Below are 22,700 nucleotides of genomic sequence, written 5' to 3' on the forward strand. Positions count from 1 at the left end.
AAAAGAGAGAGATTCTTATTCACTTACAACTTTCAATATCCCCATCTTCCAATTTCACTAAGTTCCACCCATGTGGAAACGTGTCAAATGCTTACTGAACTCGAGATAACATTTAGATCTACGCATTCTTTGTCTAAGTAAACACGTCACCTTCTCAAGAAGGAGATAGGGTGGTTTGGCAGCGATCTACCTTTAGTAAACTCCATGTTTGCATATTCGTCCAATTACCATTGTACCTCAATGTCCTTAACTCCTTTCTCCTTATAAAATTATTTTCCAAGACTTAACATACTACAGGACTTCAAGCTAATAGGCCTAAGTTAACCCAGATCACTCTTTTTTCCTTTCTTAAAAATAGAACTTACGTTAGCAATTTCTCCAGTCGTACGGTACAACCCCATTTACGATTGCTAAAATTCTCGCTAACAGGGCTTCGCAAATTTCATGCGCCAGTTCTCTTACATATCCTTGCGATGAGATTGTTCCGGGCCTCCGATTTTGTCCCTTAAGCATCGTTCAAGATTTGGCCTCGTACCTCAGATTCGGTACATAATCCACCTCCATAATCCCATTCCAGTTTTATCCATCCCTCCATCATCCCTAACTCTCTAGTCTTATTAAAAAGACTGAGGCAAAGTACTTATTTAGATATTGGGCCTGCCTAAGGTTTATCCTTAACCTCCATTCCATCCTCAGTGATGCGGTCCAAATCTTCTTTCTTCTTTTGTTTTTCATTCTTATTTAGGGTAGAACTTTGTACTATTGGTTTAATTTCCTTTGCTAAGGTGCCAGTTCTACGCTGGCTTTTAGCCTCCGTACTTAATACACTAATGTTCTGAGCCTCACTAAAGTCGCTTCCCTTGCTAATCCCGCTTTCTTCCACCCCTGTAAGATTTTCTGCTTTTTCCTAATCCTGTTGAGATCTTGCTCTTTCAGCTGGCCTACACTCTGCCCATGTTTTTCCTCCCTTTCTGGGATGCAGTCTTTCGAAGTTCCCGCAGCTGCAAACTTAAAGGTAATTCCATGGCCTCCTCCACAATTTAAATCCACAAGTCCGTTCAATCCACTTCCTAAAATAATTTACTTAACTCTTTAAAATTAAGCCCTGAGGAAGTCAAAAACCTAATCAGATTACCTATGTTTAATCCTTCCCATCTAGTTTGAACTGAAATCAGCTATAGATCATTGCGCAACAAAAGGTTTGTTCCCTCACAATATTCTTCTACGAAGGTCATCACTGCTCACACAAAACCATCTATAAATGGCATCCCTCTTGCGGTACTTACCTACTTGATGAAGAATCCATCCGCTATCACATCCAGAAAAATCGTGACCCCATATTCTTGCAAGCACTTGTCCTCCAGTCTATATCTGGGAAGTTAAAGTCTCCCATGATCACCATTTTCCCTAGTGTTTACTTCATAAAGAGACATATAAAGAGGTCTCTATCCATTATCACAAAGATCAGAATCCCCGGCGGTCTGTAAAAAGAGAGAGATTCTTATTCACTTACAACTTTCAATATCCCCATCTTCCAATTTCACTAAGTTCCACCCATGTGGAAACGTGTCAAATGCTTACTGAACTCGAGATAACATTTAGATCTACGCATTCTTTGTCTAAGTAAACACGTCACCTTCTCAAGAAGGAGATAGGGTGGTTTGGCAGCGATCTACCTTTAGTAAACTCCATGTTTGCATATTCGTCCAATTACCATTGTACCTCAATGTCCTTAACTCCTTTCTCCTTATAAAATTATTTTCCAAGACTTAACATACTACAGGACTTCAAGCTAATAGGCCTAAGTTAACCCAGATCACTCTTTTTTCCTTTCTTAAAAATAGAACTTACGTTAGCAATTTCTCCAGTCGTACGGTACAACCCCATTTACGATTGCTAAAATTCTCGCTAACAGGGCTTCGCAAATTTCATGCGCCAGTTCTCTTACATATCCTTGCGATGAGATTGTTCCGGGCCTCCGATTTTGTCCCTTAAGCATCGTTCAAGATTTGGCCTCGTACCTCAGATTCGGTACATAATCCACCTCCATAATCCCATTCCAGTTTTATCCATCCCTCCATCATCCCTAACTCTCTAGTCTTATTAAAAAGACTGAGGCAAAGTACTTATTTAGATATTGGGCCTGCCTAAGGTTTATCCTTAACCTCCATTCCATCCTCAGTGATGCGGTCCAAATCTTCTTTCTTCTTTTGTTTTTCATTCTTATTTAGGGTAGAACTTTGTACTATTGGTTTAATTTCCTTTGCTAAGGTGCCAGTTCTACGCTGGCTTTTAGCCTCCGTACTTAATACACTAATGTTCTGAGCCTCACTAAAGTCGCTTCCCTTGCTAATCCCGCTTTCTTCCACCCCTGTAAGATTTTCTGCTTTTTCCTAATCCTGTTGAGATCTTGCTCTTTCAGCTGGCCTACACTCTGCCCATGTTTTTCCTCCCTTTCTGGGATGCAGTCTTTCGAAGTTCCCGCAGCTGCAAACTTAAAGGTAATTCCATGGCCTCCTCCACAATTTAAATCCACAAGTCCGTTCAATCCACTTCCTAAAATAATTTACTTAACTCTTTAAAATTAAGCCCTGAGGAAGTCAAAAACCTAATCAGATTACCTATGTTTAATCCTTCCCATCTAGTTTGAACTGAAATCAGCTATAGATCATTGCGCAACAAAAGGTTTGTTCCCTCACAATATTCTTCTACGAAGGTCATCACTGCTCACACAAAACCATCTATAAATGGCATCCCTCTTGCGGTACTTACCTACTTGATGAAGAATCCATCCGCTATCACATCCAGAAAAATCGTGACCCCATATTCTTGCAAGCACTTGTCCTCCAGTCTATATCTGGGAAGTTAAAGTCTCCCATGATCACCATTTTCCCTAGTGTTTACTTCATAAAGAGACATATAAAGAGGTCTCTATCCATTATCACAAAGATCAGAATCCCCGGCGGTCTGTAGTGTTTGTAAGTATCGGTTATTACTAAATGCTGCATCTTTATTTATAAATATTGTTAGTAGATATTTTAGTCATTGTGTGTTTTAAGTTTTATTAACCCTATTAGCTAATCATATGCTGCTCCCTTACCCCTTGTAACTATCCCCAATAAAACTTTAAATTGATTAATTTTAGTTGTATGTGTCTGCAGTTTGCATCATGGCCCATATTCTCCTTGCATACCTTACCTATACAGTCTGTTGCCACGTGCAGCCTGGTAAATAACAGGCCTTCATTTTCTTTTGCCCCTGCAAGTACGTGGCAATCTACAGGGGCCATATTACCAAGGCTTCCCTCCTGGAGGAACTGCCTTCTTTAACAGGGGCCCATCTCAGTACCCTCAATTGGGGCCCTTTTGGTAGCTCTCCCTGGGCTCAGTCTTCAACCAGACCAGCAGGTCCCATCATGGTACCCTCACCTGGTCTTGCTGAATTTTGGGCTCAGTCTACCCACACTGACCTGTCCAGGGTCCTGTTGCTCTTCCAACCAGCCAGGCACCCTACCCTCCATCTTCAAGCTCCAGGCAGCAACTGACTGCTCTACCACTGCAACTGTCTTTTATAGGGCCCTTCTGGCCCCTGATTGGTTGATCCAGAAGTCCCTCTGATTGGCTTCTAGGCTTCCTGAAGGACTTTTCCTCTTCTCTTTTCTAGGGTGGGGTGAGACAGGTCCAAAAGGTCTCCAGCAGGGGGCCTCTAGACCTAGTCCAACCCATCACAAATGGCAATTACAGTTCTCTTACCTTTGGCTGCCTGGCTCTGCAGGAAATTAGATCGCCAAGTGGCCTATTCTGACTTTAGCCACTGGTACTCTTTCCAGGCATAGTGGAGCTCAGCTCTACCACATCACCAAAACACCCCTCCTCTCCTAAATGAGGGGCTGGGCAGGTGGGGGCTAAGATTGTCCCTACACAGGGAGAAGTCTACCGAGGCAATCACTGGCTGGTTTATATGTGGAAAGTGAACTGGAGAATCCAGACTTCCACATTTCAGATATCTCCTTCTTTAGTGGCAATACCATCTACTACACTCTTTGCACTGTTCTGGACTCCAAGCAGAGAGAATACTTTCAATCCTGTGTCACCCTGGGATGCAGCAAACTCTGATTGCCAGATTCTGCCAGCCTGGCTCACCCAGAGTCATTCCTAACTGCATGAGAGGTTCCACTGATTTCAATGGGACTACTCCCAGAGAAAAGCAAGCGGCTACTCCGCAGGTTTAAGACTGGTAGAGTCTAGCCCCAAGATTACAGCAGGATAGGCTGCATATCATAGGTGTCCTGGAGTGGAGAATCAGGCCTGTCATCAGCAATGAATCATTTGACCAACTCGATTTTTCATTATTCTTCAGATCATTCATGGCATTTTTTTCTTTCTGATCCTGGAGCCCATTGCTCATAGAAACAGCCCTGTAGAAATCAGTGGGCTACTAGTACGAGTTGCAGAGTGAAGCAACAAGAATGAGAGTGGAGTTTTTGAGAACAGAATCAGTCAAGAGTGGTGATAAAAAATGTCTAGAAAGACTCTTACCAAATGCAATACAACTGTTTGAGCAAGTGCCTGACACCCCTCTGAAGAGGACAGGAAAGTCAAGGAGTATTCAGGGGCATCTAAATGCTCTGGACTGCCTTATCACGAGCTCTGTCAAAGGAAAGCACAAAAAACACTGATAGGATGCAAAATGTTGTTAAGCTGAGGGATGCAGTGGATAATGTATTTCCACCTCTTAGGCTGATTTTCTAAACAGGATCATTTGGCCATGCGTGGTGTGCTGTGTAACTATGTCATTATGGCCCTTTCAAGCCTAGGGGGAAAGATATGGAGGAAATGTTTTATCCCCAGGGATGCTGCAACATTCAGTTTATTAGCTACAGTTATCATGGAGTTATTAACTAGAGTTATCAGGTTCATTCAGCTACAAAGAGCACTTTTGCATTCCCACCCAACCCACCTTCAGCTCTGCTGAGTACTGCATGTCTCCAGTTAAATATCTAGCCCAATGTTATATCTGTGCCACCAACAGTTCATTATTAGGAAGCTCCAAGCACATTTATAGAGCAGTCATCTTCTTCTGATTGAGTGTCTAGCACCATGCATACATCTCACCCACTTGTGTAGGAGGATCTGGGGCTTTTGGACTTCGGGGGCTGCAGACACAGAAGACTCTTTGCTTACAGTGCTCCACGGAGAGTCGTTCAACTCCACTTCAATCCTTTCTGCATGCTCACTCACTAATGAAAACAAATTATATGCCCCCCAGAAAAATAGCCAGCATGGGAAAGGCCACTGAAGATTGAGGCCAGACACATGGCATTCCCACTGAAAGTGTGAGCAGGAGGAGTTTGCACACACACTGAACAGGTATCTCTAAATCCTGCAGAACTGAAAAAAACTATGAGATTATATGCTTCTGGGAAGCTAGGTCCCCCTCTGTAATTCTGTCTTTGTCTGTCTGTTCAGCAGCATGAGTTCCTTAGACAACTAAATACCTTGGAAAATCTGGGCCCAAGCTGCCATTGGACTTCCTGTTCACAAAAGAGGTGAAGGCTCACGTTAGGAGTAAATGAGGCTCAAACAGATTCTTGGTGCCAAGTTGATAGAGTCCTGAGGAAAGCATGCCAGAGAGAGAGCAGCCTGCCCACGCAGCCCCCCACAATCCCAACTCCCAGGAAAGGGAAGCATCTGAACCAATATTGTTTGGAAAGATTATATACAAGATGCAGGCTAGTACTCATATGGAAACAAAGCTCACTTCTAAAAGCAGGTGTTCTCTTTAGGATAGAAGCATGACAGTGAAGGAAGTTCCTCCTTCTGGTAACAAGACAGTTAAGTGAAAGCGGGTATCAGCTGCGTGTATTAAGAATTCCTCCAAAAGCCATGTCATTATGCTCACCTATGGTGAAACTCCCCATTTAGCAGAAGGTTAGCACAGCCATCCTTGTGCTTATGTCTTGTGCTAGCTCTCAGCACAGCAGTGAATTTTACCCACAGAATTTCTCTCTATTTTTTTAACCAAAATTAAGAAAAAGCAGATTTTGGAGGCGGGCTTTATGCCCTGAGCCTGCAAAATGACCCCTCCCGTATGCTTAACTTGAAGCACATGAGTAGCCCTAGTAATTTCAGGGGATTTGCTCACAAAGGAGTAAGTCAAGCATGTGTTGATTTGCAGGATTAGGGCGATAAGCCATTTGGGTGGGTGCAACCAAGTGGATACTTCTCCAGGTTCTTCTAAGCCTATCCTCTTACAGACCTTTTCTACAGCCCTCATTATGGGCTCTATGTTTCCTTCAGTCACCTGACTGAGTGTCTGTTCTTTCCAAGTCCCTACATGTTCCCCCTATAATCCACCTTCCTCACAGCTATCAGCCTCCTCTGACTAAAAGCTACCCTGCAGGTTCTGCCTCATTCGGGGTTCCCTCTAACAGAGGCACGCTCTCTCTTAAACAGTCCTGGTAGTCACGTGATTCCAACTGGTCACATGACCCCTTCTGGTAACTACATCTCCCCATATGCCTTTCGGGGCAGAATCCCAGTGTCCATCCATTTTTGTTTTGTTGTTATTCTGGGCAGAGCTGTACAGGTTTTGGATGGCAGGACAGAGCAAAATCTGAAATTGAGGCCCCTCCACTCCCATGCACACACTTCCAAAAAATTACCATGGAGACAAAAGAATTGAAGGGAAGGGTGGTCGCTGCCATCCCATACAGCTGAGGGGGGTTCTGCCAGGCAAGCAGCTGCTCCCAGCCATGCATCTTCTGGAGCTCTGACCCTCTTCCTGTTGGAAACAATATCCCTGAACCCTCCTCCTACCTCTGGGCTCCTGGCCTGGCAGGTTGCTTCAGGCCCAGTGCAATGAGGCCAGTAGCAGTGACAGGGGGAGGTGGGATATAGGGACCTGGCTGGGGTAGGCAAGTCGCTCTTTGCATTATTGGTGGAGGGTGCCAAACCTGAGTGGTCTGTGACCCCATGCACCAGTTTGCAATGTTTGGCCTGGCTAGCCCTCCACCACTTTGCAGCCCTGATTCGCTAAAAGGAGTGCATCTGGCATTTCGCTCCAATTATTAACAACTGAAAAACTATTGAAAATCTTATTTTCTTTTCACCATTTAGGCTCTCTATATTTTGCGTTTGCTCAGTGTAGACAGTGAAATTAGACTGGGTAGTTTTACTTTCTGTTCATAAACCCCAATCCTGCAAATCAGACCCTTGTGCCAGTCTGAAGCCTCATTATCTCCAGTGGGGTCACATGCGTATGAACGGGTCTCTGCATAGATCCAATTATAGCACTAGGGCAATAATTGCTTTCCCTTGGGTTCTTGTGCTATCACAGTGTTCCTTCCTGTGTTTGGATTTCCAGGACTGCCTGGGGAATGCTAAAATGTCAAAGATTCATCGCAACTCGTTCTAGTTAAAAACATTTATTTTTTTATCCTAAATATTTCCAGAGAGAAATGAACAAGCCAAATCATTGGTGGCATGAGGGAAGAAATACAAGTCTAAGCTAGTGATGCAGAGCTTCAGTTCAGCAAAGTACTAATGCACGTGCCTAACTTTAAGCACATGTGCAGTTCAATTGACTTCAGTGAGTCTACTCGTGCTTAAATTATGCACATGCTTAAACACTTTGTTAGTCTCAGGTGTAAAAGCCAGGATCAGAACCTTTTTCAGCTTTGGAATTGGAGGAAGATCAGAATCCAAACCCAGAGCCACAAAGAATGTGAAATTAATTTTCATATTAGTTTTGTTCTTGGGAGGATTGACATATCCGCCTCATTATCTCTGTGTTCTGCGGTCATTCAACATCACTAAAGAGTGACAAGTCCAGTCTGAATCTGGCAGCAGTGATTTACATCCTGCAAAAATGTTCAAACACTACAGCTGCAATTGGTTTAAATCTGGATTTGTCCTACTCTGACATTTTTATATGTTACCAAAATGTCACAGAGCTAGAGCAAAAGAAGCTATTATGTCAAGTGCCCTCAAAACATCTCCCACACCAAATTTAACATTGATTTTACTTGATGTGCATGATTGTAATATAGGACAGGGGTGCTCTTTTCATGGGGTTCAATGGGAAACAGGCCATTTTCCTAGCTAAGGTCTTGGAGAATAGCAGGGACAGTAAGAGTTGGTCATGGAAATGTCCAAACAATATCTAAAATAGGTTGTTATGCTATTCAGTGAAGCAGAAACTACAGAGTTATAGATATGTATGTATCTCACTGCAACTCACCTATCTTTCTGTATCTGTTCTGTGTACATTCAGTCTCTGTTCTTTGGAGAGAAGCCTCTAGTCTCTTGATATAATATTCACTTAGCTCCTTTACATGAGACTATTTAAACTGGGTGAAGTTGTCTCACAAAGGAACACCAGAAGGAGATGGGTTTCAGAGTGGTAGCCGTATTAGTCTGTATCAGCAAAGAGAATGAGGAGTAATGCCAAAAGTACTCCTAGTTCTTTTTGTAGAAGGAGATGAAATCTGTCATAGTGGAGGGACAATTGACTGCCTACACTTCGGTACATGCTGTGCTGGACACATCAGAATTTACAGGGCCACATGGCAGCAACTTTAGTAGCCATGAGGAGATCATCATGGTATCAGTCATTGGGGATCCTCAGAGAAGGCTAAAAAGCAACTTTATCATCCATTAATGATCTGGATGGTGGGATCATTTCACCCTCAGCAAGTTCGCAGATGACACTGTCATAAACAGATGGTTAAGGGTTAATGCCTCTTTTACCTGTAAAGGGTTAAAAAGTTCACCTAGCCTAGCTAACACCTGACCAGAGGAATCAATGGGGGAACAAGATGTTTCAAAAAGAAGGAGGGAAGTTTTTCCTTTGTTCAGAGTTTCAGTTTCAGCTGGAGTGAAAAAGATCAAGGAACCAGCCTCTTATCAGAGTAGTAAGTTTTAGAAAGGAATAAATAGGTTTATGTTTATTTCTTTGTAACCTGTCTTATGCAATTAGAGGTAGAACCAAATTGGGTATTTTTTTGTGTAACTAAATTTGTGCCCAGGGGAACATCCTCTGTGTTTTGAATCTGTTGTCTGTGAGAGTAGCTGGTATGCTAATCTCTCCCAGAGGGTTTTCTTTTACCTTTCTTTTATTTAATTAAAAGCCTTTTTCTTAATACCTGATCGATTTTTCCTTGTTTTTAGATCCAAGCGGATTGGATCTGGACTCACCAGGGATTGGCGGGGGAAAGGAGAGGGGATGGTTAATTTCTCCTTGTTTTAAGATCCAAGAGGTTTGGATCTGTGTTCACCAGGGAATTTGTGAAGTCCCTCAAAACTACCCAGGGAAAAAAGTAGTGCTTGGGGCATGGTGGCAGCGATACCAGATCTAAGCTGGTAATTAAGCTTAGAAGTGTCCATGCAGGTCGCCACATCTGTACTCTAAAGTTCAGAGTGAGGAAGGAACCTTGACAGACACTAAGCTGGGGGGAGAGGTAGATATGCTGGAGGATAGGGATAGGGTCCAGAGTGACCTAGACAAATTGGAGGATTGGGCCAAAAGAAATCTGATAAGGTTCAACAAGGACAAAAGCAGAGTCCTGCACTTTGGAGGGAAGAATCCCATGCACTGCTACAGGCTGGGGACCGACTGGCTAAACAGCAGTTCTGCAGAAAAGGACCTGGGGATTACAGTGGATGAGAAGCTGGATTTGAGTTAACACTATGCCCTTGTTGCTAAGGAGGCTAACGTCTTATTGGGCTGCATTAGTAGGAGCATTGCCAGCAGATCGAGGAAAGTGATCATTCCCCTCTATTCGGCACTGGTGAGGCCACATCTGGAGTAGTGCATTCAGTTTTGGGCCCTCCACTACAGAAAGCAGGTATGCAAATTAGAGAGAGTCCAGCGAAGGGCAACAAAAATGATTAGGGGGCCAGGACACATGACTTGTGAGGCAAGGCTGAGGGAACTGGGCTTATTTAGTTTGCAGAAGAAGAGAGTGAGGGAGGATTTGATAGCAGCATTCAATTACCTGAAGGTTGGTTTGCAGCTCTCAACCTACAAGACATCTATTTCCTCATATTTCTCCATCCCAGACAAAAGGAAATACCTCAGGTTCTTGTTAGCAGGGCCGTCCTTAGGCATAGGCAACATATGTGGCTGTATAGGGCACCTGAAAATTTGGGGCACCTCTGGGTCTTAGTGTCCAACCTCCCGCCTCTTCCTGTCCCTGTTCTGACCCTTCCTGCAGGCTCCCACCACAGCTGGCTGCTGCAACCCAGTGAGTCTTCCTCTGGAGGGGGATCTAGTATTTAAAAGTGAAAGAGCCTCCCGTCTGCCAGATCTATTAGCACAACACTGATATTGTTAAAGAGCCATTCAAGTGGTAATGAAGCCATTTAACAGGCATTTGCCAACCCCTAGGTATATACTGTCACTTTCTAAATTTACTGACAAAAGCAGTTGTGCATGACTGTAATATTTACTCAGAACATGTTAGTCTACAGGACCTTGGTTTAAAATTTGCCTTAAAAATATTTCATTAGTGTGCTGCTGAAGATGGTAAAATCACATCTCTAAAAAATCCTTGTACAGATTTTTAGATGAACAATCTGAGTATCCATCTTTAGCCTTAAAAGCTTGGATCTTCAGACATAGTTTTTTTAAATAAATTCTTCAAAAGAGCACCCTTATCTAAAATATACATGCGAGCCTGGGCTGTCCTCGAGCATAGGGGCACTAGTTTAATAATACTGCAAAAGGCCCTGTAGCGAAGTGAGACTCACCAGTGCAGCACCTCCTGCTGGTTATGCTGGGAATGAGCCTTTGTCCAGCCCAGAGTGCCCTCTGAAGGCCAGTGACTCACCTGCCTTAGGGCCCCCCCGTGTCCCTCCCAGACCCCGGTGCCACTTTTCCTCTGGGTTTTGCCCACAGCAGTAACCCACAATCTGGGTCTCGCCTCCCAGGGGAACCCCCAATCCTCTATCCCCACCTTGCCTCAGTGGCTACTGCCAGTCATCATCTAGCCCCTTCTCACTGGGGTAAACTGCAGTTTGTAAAAGGCGACTCATCATTGGCAAAGGCGGTCTGACTAGCTGCTTCTGCCTAAGTCCAGGCTGCAGCCTCTGCAACCCCTGCACTGGCTTTGGCCTTTAGCAAGGTTTGCAGCCTGGGGATTTGCCAGGCTGAAGCTCCCCTGGTCTTTCCCTAAACCCCACTCTACTCTCAGTACCCTGAAGCAGCTAGATCATTCTCTCTCCAGTGCAAGAGAGAGACTGACTCAGCTCCTGGCTCACAACTCTTATAGGGCCCACTGTGGCCTGACTAAGGCGTGGCCCCAGCTGCGGCTGCTTCCCCAATCAGCCCATTCTTATTGGCTCTCAGTCCCAGCCCTCTCCAAGGGGTGACTGCCCTACTACAGGCCCCATAAATCCTAAGGTTGGCCCTGCCTGATAGAACATTTCATGACCAGTACAGGGCCCTGATCTTTGTTCATTCCACAGCACTGAGGAAATACTTGGCACCAAATACTTGGCAGTCATGTCAGCTCATCTAAGGAGACAAGGAATCCACATATCTGCATATCCATATCTCAGTTGCTGGCTGATCTGAGGAAGATCACTCCAATATGTGATCAATTCAGTTCAAGTAATCTGAAAGCTCTTGGACTTGCTGGGTCCCAAAGTCAACAGACAAAACTCCTCACCGAGTCAGAATCAGTGCATAGAATTCAGAGCAGCACTGTTTGGCTCCAGATCAGATCAGCAAGAGTTTACCATCCACAAGAAAGACTGTGAACAATAACAGGGCTCATCAACCAACTTCGAGTTTACCTTAGAATATCAATGAGAAAACACCTCAGATTTCTAGGATGCATGTCCTCATGCACTTAATCTCTTGCAGCACTCCAGGCTTCACCCACACTCTATGCAAGTGTGATTGAAATCAATGTATCTACCCAGCAGACACTGCATGGACATGATCTTCACAGTCCCACAAGAAGTCCTTTCCTTGTTAAACTGGTGAAAAAACTCTCTGCAGATGTGTGAGAGAGGACCCTTCTCCACACCTGTCTACCAAGACTCTGGTGACAAACACCTTCACTCAGGGATGAGGCACTCATCTAGATCACCTTCGAATTCAAGGCCTGTGGTCCCCTCAAAAAGCTTTCCTCCTCATAAAAATCTTGGCATACAAAGTATTCCTGCCTGTTCTTCAGAGATCCCCAATACAAATGCTGACAGGCAATCCCACTGCCATGCATTATGTCAACATGCAAGGGGGAGGGGTTGAAAATCATCCCCACTTAGTCAGGAAACCAGGTGACTATGGAATTGCTACATTCCTAACCAAATCACACAGGTGGTCTTGCATTTTTCCAGCCTTCAGAACATCTCAGTAGATCAACTCAGCAGGTTTCACTGACAGCCAGGAGCAGTCTGTCCCATGACTCAGTCGTATGCGGCATTTTTTGCAAGGGGATATTCCCAGTAATCGCCCTATTTGCCACAGACAAGAGAAAGAAAATGTCAAACAGGTTTGAGCCCAGTCTCCCTGACAAATACCTTTCTCATCCTGTAGACCCCAGATTGATGATGTATGGCTTTCCTCTGATATCAGTGTTAATGAGGAAACAAGCAAGACACAGGACTGATGATTATGAATGCCCCAGCATGGGCCAAAATTTTCACTGACGTTTGTTTCCTGGTGGTGGTGGTAGTTTGTTTTGAGGTTTTTTTGGTCATAATGTCAAGGAAAAATTTTGTCAAAAAATTAAAATTCATACACTTTGACCAATTCTTCTGGTGAGTGTAAATTTAAATGATTATTTTTTCTGCAAATACAGCACGTGGTCTTGACGTTCACTTTCTGCAAACGTATTCCCCAATCAAACTTCATTGCATGAGTATTCACGGGCAGCAAAACAGAGGGACAGGGTAGTGACCTAACTCAGTATATTCTGTTGCCACATTTGTCCATCTTGAGTGGCAGTGCTCCAGAGACCATCAATGACAGCAGCAATAATCTGGAACCAAAAAAAAAAAAAAATTACACACTTATTTCCAGCCTAGATGAGAAATGCTTCTAAGACCTTGTGTACCCTGGGGAAATGTATCAGTTTAGCGAATGTGTTGTTACCTAACGTTTGAACTATCATGAAGATAAACACGATTTAGCACCTTTTGTAGAAGGGGATTGTGACGGGCTGTGCATACCCCGGATTAGGCAGGAAAGAGTTAATCCCACACTATGGGTGTTGGAAGTCCTGCCCCTTAGACCAGACTGGGCATGCTCCAAATGCTTCACCAGTATAAAGGAGAGCAGCCCGGCTCATTCCAGACTGACTACTGGGAAAGAAGAATGCTTGGTGCAGGCTCCAGCCCCTGACTGCAGGAGTCAGAGAGCCTGAGGCCCAGACCAGAGACTGGATGCCCACAGCCAATTGACAGGCATTGGAGTCCCAATACGCTACCTGCACCAAGATGCTCAGAGACCCTGAAGACGAACGGACCCTGGCTTCAGAACTTATGGTAGAAAATGGTCCAGGGGCAAGGCCAGCTCCAGGCACCAGTGAAGGAAGCAGGTGCTTGAGGCGGCCAATGGAAAGGGGCAGCATGTCCAGCTCTTCAGTGGCAATTCAGCGGTGGGTCCCTCAGTCCCTCTCGGAGGGAAGGACTGGCCACCGAAGAATGAAGCAGCTCAGTAGAGCAGCCGCTGAAGTGCCACCGATCATGGCTTTTTTTATTTTCTTTTTCTGCCTCTTGGGGCAGCAAAAACGCTGGAGCCAGCCCTGCCCAGGGGCGGGGAGTGAGTGTTATCTTACACCTGAGGAAAGTCAGCATGTTGCGGTAGGATCCCTGCTGATTGGGTGTGACCACACTCATTGCTGATGGGGCCCTGGGCCAGGACCTGGTGAAGACAAAGGGGCCAGGTCCCTGTACCCCCCTCCCTGTCACCACCCACCCCTAGGTGGTGGCCCACTTCTCTGACTATGGCCACTAGCCTGCATAGCCCTGACCCCAGAGGCAGTTGTATTGACTCTGGCCACTAGGCTGCTCAGCCCTGACTTCCAGGGCAGCTGCACTGAGTCTGGCCACTAGGCCTCACTTCCCTGAACCCAAGGTCTGCCTTTTTGAATCTGACCATTGAGCCTTATCATGGTGAGGCCCGAGACAGTTGAGTAGACTATAACCACGGTGTCAGTAGTCCTATCATCTGCTTCAACGGGAGATGGGGTGTGCATGCACCGCCACAGGGACAAGTCAGATTTAAAGAGATGCTAGCTGACGAGAGAAGAGGGTTGGAGTTTCAACAGCACCTATGTGATAGAGGCTACGTCTAGACTACCCGCCGTATCGGCGGGTTAAAATCGATTGCTCGGGGATCGATATATCGTGTCTCATCTAGACGCGATATATCGATCCCCGAGAGCACTTATATCGATTCCGGAACTCCACCAACCCCAACGGAGTTCCGGAATCGACAGAGGGAGCCGCAGACATCGATCCTGCGCGGTGAAGATGGGTGAGTAATCCGATCTTACATATTCGACTTCATCTACATTATTCACGTAGCTGAAGTTGCGTATCTAAGATTGATTTCCCCCCGTAGTGTGGACCAGCCCTTAGGAGTACAACACCTGTCAGTAGAAGCTGTGATTCTAAGTCAGTAGGCCCAAACCTCCAAGTTATTTAGGCATCTCAATCCCATTGAAATCAATTGTGTTAGTGGCTAGATTTTTAAAGGTTGCTTAGGTGCCTGGCAGGCTATTTAAAAAGCATGCTAACCCCCATTGATTGTATGTGCTTTCGAAAATCCCACCCAAAACAGCGTTCAACTTCATGGTAGTTGATTTGTTTCTAACATGTTGCATCTACCCTGTTTAGACCAGGCCTCTGTGATTAAGAACTCTTTGGATGCTAAAGCTATACCAGCTTGAAAATATTCTGGTGCCTGTTTCCGGCAGAGAACACAAACCACTAATTACTCACTTCCAGTTGGGTGAATTAATTACCACCCAAAAATAAGTGTCTATGTTTGGGGAAACAAAACAAAAACAAAAGTTTTTTGACAGGTTGATCTAGTACCCTAATACTTTACGCACCAGGGCCATATGATGAATGGAAAACTAGACCAAAATGGAAAATATACGAAGGAGAGATCAGTGGGAAGATAGATGATTTTTCTATATGGGCATCTTCAGTTAAAAACTAATTATGCAAAAGAGCCAGCTTCTGGAGATGGTTGAGTTCATCTACATACAGTCCGAGAGAAAGGATTGTGCGAAGTTTGCAAAGTCTGTTTCTGTTGGTACCTGCAGCACTTATAACAGTGTATTAGCACCATTGCCTAATCCTGCCCTCACATAAAAAGAGGCAGATCTAAGAACCTCTAAATTGAGCCATTAAGCAACACTGTATTAAATCATTTCCCTCTACCAGCCTCTAAAACACAGGATGTTCAAATAAATAAGGTTTGAACATAAAAATAGCAAGATTGACAATGAAACAATTGCCTGAGTATCTTCCTGAGATATATATCTGTCCGGTTACATGCTCTGTTCATATAATTACAGGGATATACTCAAGACTAGACCCAGGTGAATTACTGATTTTTTTGGCTCATTGGCAATTCAGAAAAATGGAAGGGAAAAAACCCAACATTTTGAGTCCACCCTAAGATGAAATTTTCAGCAAATCGAACAGTTAGAAACTGTTTGGGGTTGAACAAAAGATAGTTCCATTTCAAGTACATTTTAAAGTTGGGACATTTTTAAAAAAAAAATCACAAGAAAATTTCAAAGCAAAAAGTGATTTCAAATAAAAAAAATTAGACATTTCATTTTGAAAATGTCGAAAAACATTTTTTGGGAACTGAGAGAAAATACCTTGGAACAATTTGGAGAAATTGCGATGAATTTGTGAAATTTGGGAATTTCAGGGTTGCAATTGGCATTTTTTCAATGAAAAAGGTTTTGGTGGAAATTTTTTGCCAAGCTCTAAGTTAGGACAGGCTTGGGCATAGATGAATGTATACAGACATATCTCCACTGATGTCAATGTCTTCATACATTTCCTGTCCTAAATCGGGGAGTAATGTAGCTATGTGCTATTGAACAATTCCATTCACTGGGATTTAATTGGTATGACAAGCTTTGTAAGTAAAAAAAGAGACAGAACTCCCTTCTGCCTCTCAGGTACCTTTCAGAGGCAGGTATGACCCACACATACAGTACTAATATTGGGAATCATTAGGAAAGGGATAGATAATAAAACAGAAAATATCATATTGCCTCTATATAAATCCATGGTACACCCACATCTTGACTACTGCGTGCAGATCTGGTCACCCCATCTCAAAAAAAAAATATTGGAATTGGAAAAGGTTCAGAACAGGGCAACAAAAATGATTAGGAGTATAGAACAGCTTCCTTAAAAGAAGAGTTTAATAAGGCTGGGACTTTTCAGCTTGGAAAGGAGACGACTAAGGGGAGATGTGATAGAGGTCTATAAAATCATGACTGATGTGGAAAAAGTAAATAAAGAGGTGTTATTTACTCCTTCTCATAACACAAGAACTAGAGGTCACCAAATGAAATTAGTAGGCAGCAGGTTTAAAACAAACCAATAGAAGTATTTCTTCCACACAATGCACAGTCAACCCATGGAACTCTTTGCCAGAGAATGTTTGTAGGCCAAAATATAAGTGGTTCAAAAAAGAACTAGAAAAGTTCATGGAGGATAAATCCATCAATGGCTATTAGCCGGGATGGTGTCCTAGCCTCTGTTTGCCAGAAGATGGGAATGGGCGACAGGGATGGATCACTTGATGATTATCTGTTCTGTCATTCCCTCTGGGCACCTGGTATTGGCCACTGTTGCAGACAGGATACTGAGCTAGATGGACCTTTGGTCTCACCCAGTATGGTTGTTCTTATGTTGTACTATGTACTGTATTTGAGGTTGGTCTTCCTGTGTCCATTTGTCATAACTGTTCATCCTGATCTTGTGGCAAGTTGCTGCATTGTGCTCTGATACCTGTTTCCTTTCCCCAGGTGAGGCATCTCTTTCTATAAAAGCAGCAAAGAGTCTGTGGAACCTTATAGACTAACAGACATTTTGGAGCATGAGCTTTCGTGGTGAATACTCACTTCATCAGATGCATGTAGTGGAAATTTCCAGGGGCAAGTATATAGCAAGAAGCAAGACTAGAGATAATGAGGTTAGTTCAATCAGGGAGGATGAGAACCCTCTTCTAGCAGCTGAGGTGTGAAAACCAAGAGGAGAAAACTGGTTTTGTAGTTGGCAAGCCATTCACAGTCTTTGTTTAATCCTGAGCTGATGGTGTCAAATTTGCAGATGAACTGAAGCTCGGCAGTTTCTCTTTGAAGTCTGGTCCTGAAGTTTTTCTAATGAGAAATCTTTTACAATTCCTGATAATTTGAGGAAACCTGTCTCTCACACTTCCTTTATTTTGAACAGGACTCAGGGAGTCATTCACAGAGTAAATCAGGAGCAACTTTACTGAATTCACCAGCTTGGGAACCATACTACTCATTCGCATGTGCCACTAGAGGGCTTTCTGTCTGTTAACTATCTACACATGGATATGTCCCTGTCTGTTCTGTAGCACTCACATTAACACCTCAATAGCTGAATGGCTACCACATTCCACCCCAGAGGCAGGCTAAGTGTTTTCTGGATATGGATTTCAAAAACACTTTGGGATACAACCGGAGGAAGAAATGTTGCAAGGATGGAAGAATCTCCCTCCCCTTCCCTATTTTTCCTCCTTAAATATTTTGGGCTGTCAAGATGCTATTTGTGCTGCCCTTTAAATGGATACCAAGAATAGCCAGTAAACATAATTAATGATAATTTTCAGAGAGATACCAAACCATGGGCTGATGGGCTCAAGAGATTAGAAATCAGGATTAGACCTTCATAGGAGGCACATTAGCCTCCATCTGTTTGCTGTGAGGTTCTTACACCTCCCTCTGAAACTGGCCACTATCAAGATTCAGAGTAGCAGCCTTGTTAGTCTGCATCCGAAAAAAGAACAAGATTACTTGTGGCACCTTAGAGACTAACAAATTTATTTCAGCATGAGCTTTCGTGAGCTACAGCTCACTTCTTCGGATGCATAGAATGGAACACACAGACAGGATATATTTATACATACAGAGAACATGAAAAGGTGGAAGAATGCAGACCAACAGGAAGAATGCAGACCAACAGGAAGAATTGTTTCTTCCTGTTGGTATGCATACTTCCACCTTTTCATGTTCTCTGTATGTATAAATATATTCTCTCTGTGTGTTCCATTCTATGCATCCGAAGAAGTGAGCTGTAGCCCACAAAAGCTCATGCTGAAATAAATTTGTTAGTCTCTAAGGTGCCACAAGTACTGTTGTTCTTTTTTTGGTCACTATCAGAGAGAAGATGCAGGACGAGACAGAGGTTAGGTCTGACCCAGTCTGGTGATACTTATGTTAAATAAAAAATAAAGTAAAAAACACCCTGGAAAAAAGGAAGAGTTGTTCTTAGAATATTTCCTCTGCAAGAAAAACAAATAAATATATGGGAGGAAGGTTGATTCAGTCTCAATGAATATTACTTGGAATTTATCATTTGTTCTTCCCCTCCCCCTGGCAAATCATGACAAGAGTCCTGTGTGTCTTTGATTCATCAACACACAGCTTCCCATCCCCCCTTCTGTGAGCAGGCTGTGCTGAGTATGCTGAAATCCAAGGTAGGCTGCCAATTAGCAGGATTTATCACATGCCTTTCAGAGGGAATCCAGGCAGAGCTTTTGTCAGGGGAACACTCAAGGGCTGCATTTCCCTTTCAGCACAGAGGCCAGTGGGTTATAGCAGGCTACCTAGGTACCTATTCTTTAGCAAACAGGAAGCCCCAGGTGTTAATAGTCTCATCAATTGCTCCCTCTGAATGACATCAGTGATATATTCACATGTCAAGATATGGTGACTGTGGGGCTCCCCAAGGCTGTCTTGTTGAAATTGTTCCACTGTAGATAAAATAAAGAGTGATTGGATCAGGGTGACTGGAACTGGGCTCTCCCACCACCCAGGTGGGTGCCTGAACCACTGAACTTCACAGTCATTCTCTTGCTCTGGCCCAACGACTCTTTTGTTGTGGAAAAATTAAATATTATTCCACAGAGGAAGAGTCATTGGGCCACAGAGAGAGAGATAGTGACCCACTGATCACTGTACTCATCTGGGAGGTGGGAGACACTGGATCCAATCCTCCTGGCTGGATAATAACCCATAGCTCAGTGACTGGGGCCCTCTGCTGAAAGGTGGCAGATCCGTGTTCAAATCCTTTTTTCGTCACTGGCAGAAAGGGGAGAATTGATCTTGTGTCCCCCACATCCCATGTGAGGGCTCTCGCTACCGACCTAAATGTTATCCTCCTCTATGAGACCCAATCCAGCAGGCATGCTTGGAGGCTATCTACCAGAAAACTGGATTCTATTCCTGGATCTGCCATTGGGTGATCTTGGGCAAGTCACCTTCCCTCATTGCCTCTGTGCCCATCAATTGTCCTTCTTGCCTACTTATATTGTAGTTCGTGGGGGGCAGGGATGGTTTATGGTTTTTGTGTGTTTGTACAGTGCCTAGCACCATAGGGCCCTATCGCACTGCAAGATTCTTTCACCTATCCAGTGGGCTTCAAGGAAAGAATTTTCCCATCTTTGTTTCAGTAGAACTTCTGGCACCATGTAAGCTTTAATATACACTCAGGAGGCACAAGACTTAATTAAAAAAAACAACCAAACCCCAACTGCAAAAACATTCAGCTCAGTCTGAGTCTGCTCCGGCTTCTGTAAACATCTCGTTCAGACTGGGCACGCTCAGAGGCTTATCATGACTGGTGATATGGCATGGGAGTGACTAAAACTAACATCACACTGTGCTGCTCACTTAGACAATCCCATTCTAGTAACCGGACACCTACTGTCATGGGGCATGGCCACCCCAAAGTGCCCCCTTCTGGCTGAGTATGGCATTGCTGGCACTCCCTGTCTTAGTTTCCTTCCCCTGAGTCTAGGCTGGAGATGTACTTTTTCTCTTGTGGTTTATATTACCAGGATTCCTTGCTAACAAATAAATGCAACTTCTTAGCATCAAAGAATATAGAATTTGCATTGACAGTTCAGTATCAACTGTCCATCATGCCAATATGCTGCTTCTAGCACTAGCTTAGATCTGTTGCTTCAGAAGAAGGCAAGGGGAAAACAATTGCACATTGATGTATATGGTGCAAAAAAAAAAAGTCCTTTTGATCCCTGTGGTGATCAGCTAACGCCCTGAGCATGAGAATGGATTAACTCAGTCTTCGCAGACACAACTAGAAGTGTTCTGAATGGTCATAACCTCACCCCAGGCCTTTTCAAATGCAGCTACTGTGTTTGATTCTGACCTCCACTGTACTGCAAGTCATAAACTCACTAAATGCTCTGTGAAGAAGAATTTCATGTCATTTGTTTTACATTTATCTGCCATTAGCTTCCAGTGACCTCTTGTTCTTTAATTATAACACAGTATAAAAAGCAGAGGCTGATTGTTTTTACTGTATCCTTTATATCTTCAGAGTTTCAGTAAAGTCCACTCCAGCTTTATACTTCCCATGTTTGCTAAATGACAGGCTGTATTTTATTAGCTATAAATTAGTATAAAGATGTCCTTCCAAAATACTGCTTCTCACATGCCTAGGATAATTAGTGAGTTGGCTAGCATGTCAAATACATTAGTGTTTGTCATTATCTCCTCCATGGTGAAACATGGATAAGCAGATGTGTATCCACAGAGATTTGGGGGATGATTTTCAAGGCATAAAGGTCCATGAGGTACTTACGTCTCATTGAAAGTCAATGGGAGTTTGGAGCCTAACTGCTATTTGTGTCTTTGGAGATGGTAAATTTCCATGTTAATTCTGTGAGAGTCATTTAAATGGCTGGATAGCTGGGAACAAAAGGCCTAATCCAGTGCGCACTGGTGATAGTGGAAATACATTGATTTAAATGGGCATTGGATCACACCCTAAAGGGTGAAAAACAGCTCTGCTAGACTAACTTAGAGAAGCCTCTTTCTGGGTTCTATGCTGGGTTCTCTTGAGGCACATAAAACACATGGGCCTAATTTTGAACTCATTTCTAGCAGTGAGAATCAGGTGTAATTCCCCTGAAGTCAGTGGAGTTACACTAGTGTGAGATCAGAACTGGGACCCATCACTTTATTCCCAAAGGGCATGTATTTAGCTACTGCTTTATTCAAAAGCTGATACATAAAGCCTGCTTCTGCAGATAATGAACATCCCCTGCAAAAGTGCTAACTGGATGCCACTCTTCAGGGCCCAGGTCTACACTAGCAGGGGGATCAACTTAAGATACGTAACTTTGGCTACGCGAATAGCATAGCTGAAGTTAATGTAGCTTAGGTCGACTTACCTGGCCGTGAGGACAGTAGCGAGTCGACCGCTGCCACTCCCCCATCGACTCCGCTTCTGCATCTTGTGAGCTGGAGTTCCGGAGTCGACAAGAAGCCCGAGCGGGGATCAATTTTATCGTCTTTACACTAGACGAGATAAATCGACCCCCGATAAATGGATCACTACCTGTCATTGAAGGTGTCAGCACACTTCAGAGTCAGGCCCAAATTTAGGTCACACAATCTTGATCAGTGCACATTATTTCCCTGCACTGTGTTCTAAGGATATTGGTCATTAATGGACATCATCTTTGAACTTCAACTCTGGCCCATTCACATAGGAGGAAGAAAAAGTATTACATATAGAATCACAGAAATGTAGGGCTGGAGGGAATCTTGAGAGGTCATCACATCCAGCCCCCATGCTGAGGCAGGACCAAGTTAACCTAGACCATCCCTGACAGGTGTTTGTCCAACCTGTTCTTAAACACCTCCAACGACGGGCATTCCACAACCTCCCTTGGAAGTCTATTCCAGTGCTTAATTACCCTTATAGTTAGAAAGTTTTTCCTAACACCTAACCTAAATCTACCTTGCTGCAGACTGAGCCAATTACTTCTTGACTTATCTTCAGTGGACACAGAGAACAATTGATTACTGTCCTCTTTATAACAGACCTTATCATATTTAAAACTGTTATGAGGTCCCCTCTCAATCTTCTCAGTTGGGGAGAAGGGATTTCATGTGGTTTAAGGCAGTGTGTGCAAAGTGCAAGTGACTGGGGTCCAGGAACCTGGATCCAATTCCTGGCTCAGCCATGGACCTGCTGGGTCATCTTGGGAAAGTCACCATGCCATGTCTTTTCTGTTCATATTGTAAGGACTTTAGGGAAGGGACTGTGTCATGCTGTGCTTTTACAGTGCCGAGTGCAATGGGCCTCCAGTCTTAGTTGGGGCCTCAATGTGATACTGCAGTACAAATACTAAAACTATTGTGGTAACACATATTTATATTTTCAGGGGATAATGGAAGAATGGGGCCAAAAGTATTTGAATCAGCTAGCGTGGCTGTGTCTATATCTCCTGTTACAGGTGATAAGCTAAATCGTTTATGAAAAAAAACTGATGCAGTTTTGCATACGCCTATCGATCAAAAGAATGCATTGTAAAGGCACTGGATGTAAAGCCTGAAAGAAGTAATGTAATACTCACGGTGCCATTGCTACTACAGGGCACCATTAGTTCCAACAGTCATAGTATAATTACCTTATTTATTGTAGCTA

The sequence above is a fragment of the Chelonoidis abingdonii genome, chromosome 10 (genome assembly GCF_003597395.2).
Source record: "Chelonoidis abingdonii isolate Lonesome George chromosome 10, CheloAbing_2.0, whole genome shotgun sequence".
Taxonomy (NCBI): domain Eukaryota; kingdom Metazoa; phylum Chordata; order Testudines; family Testudinidae; genus Chelonoidis; species Chelonoidis abingdonii.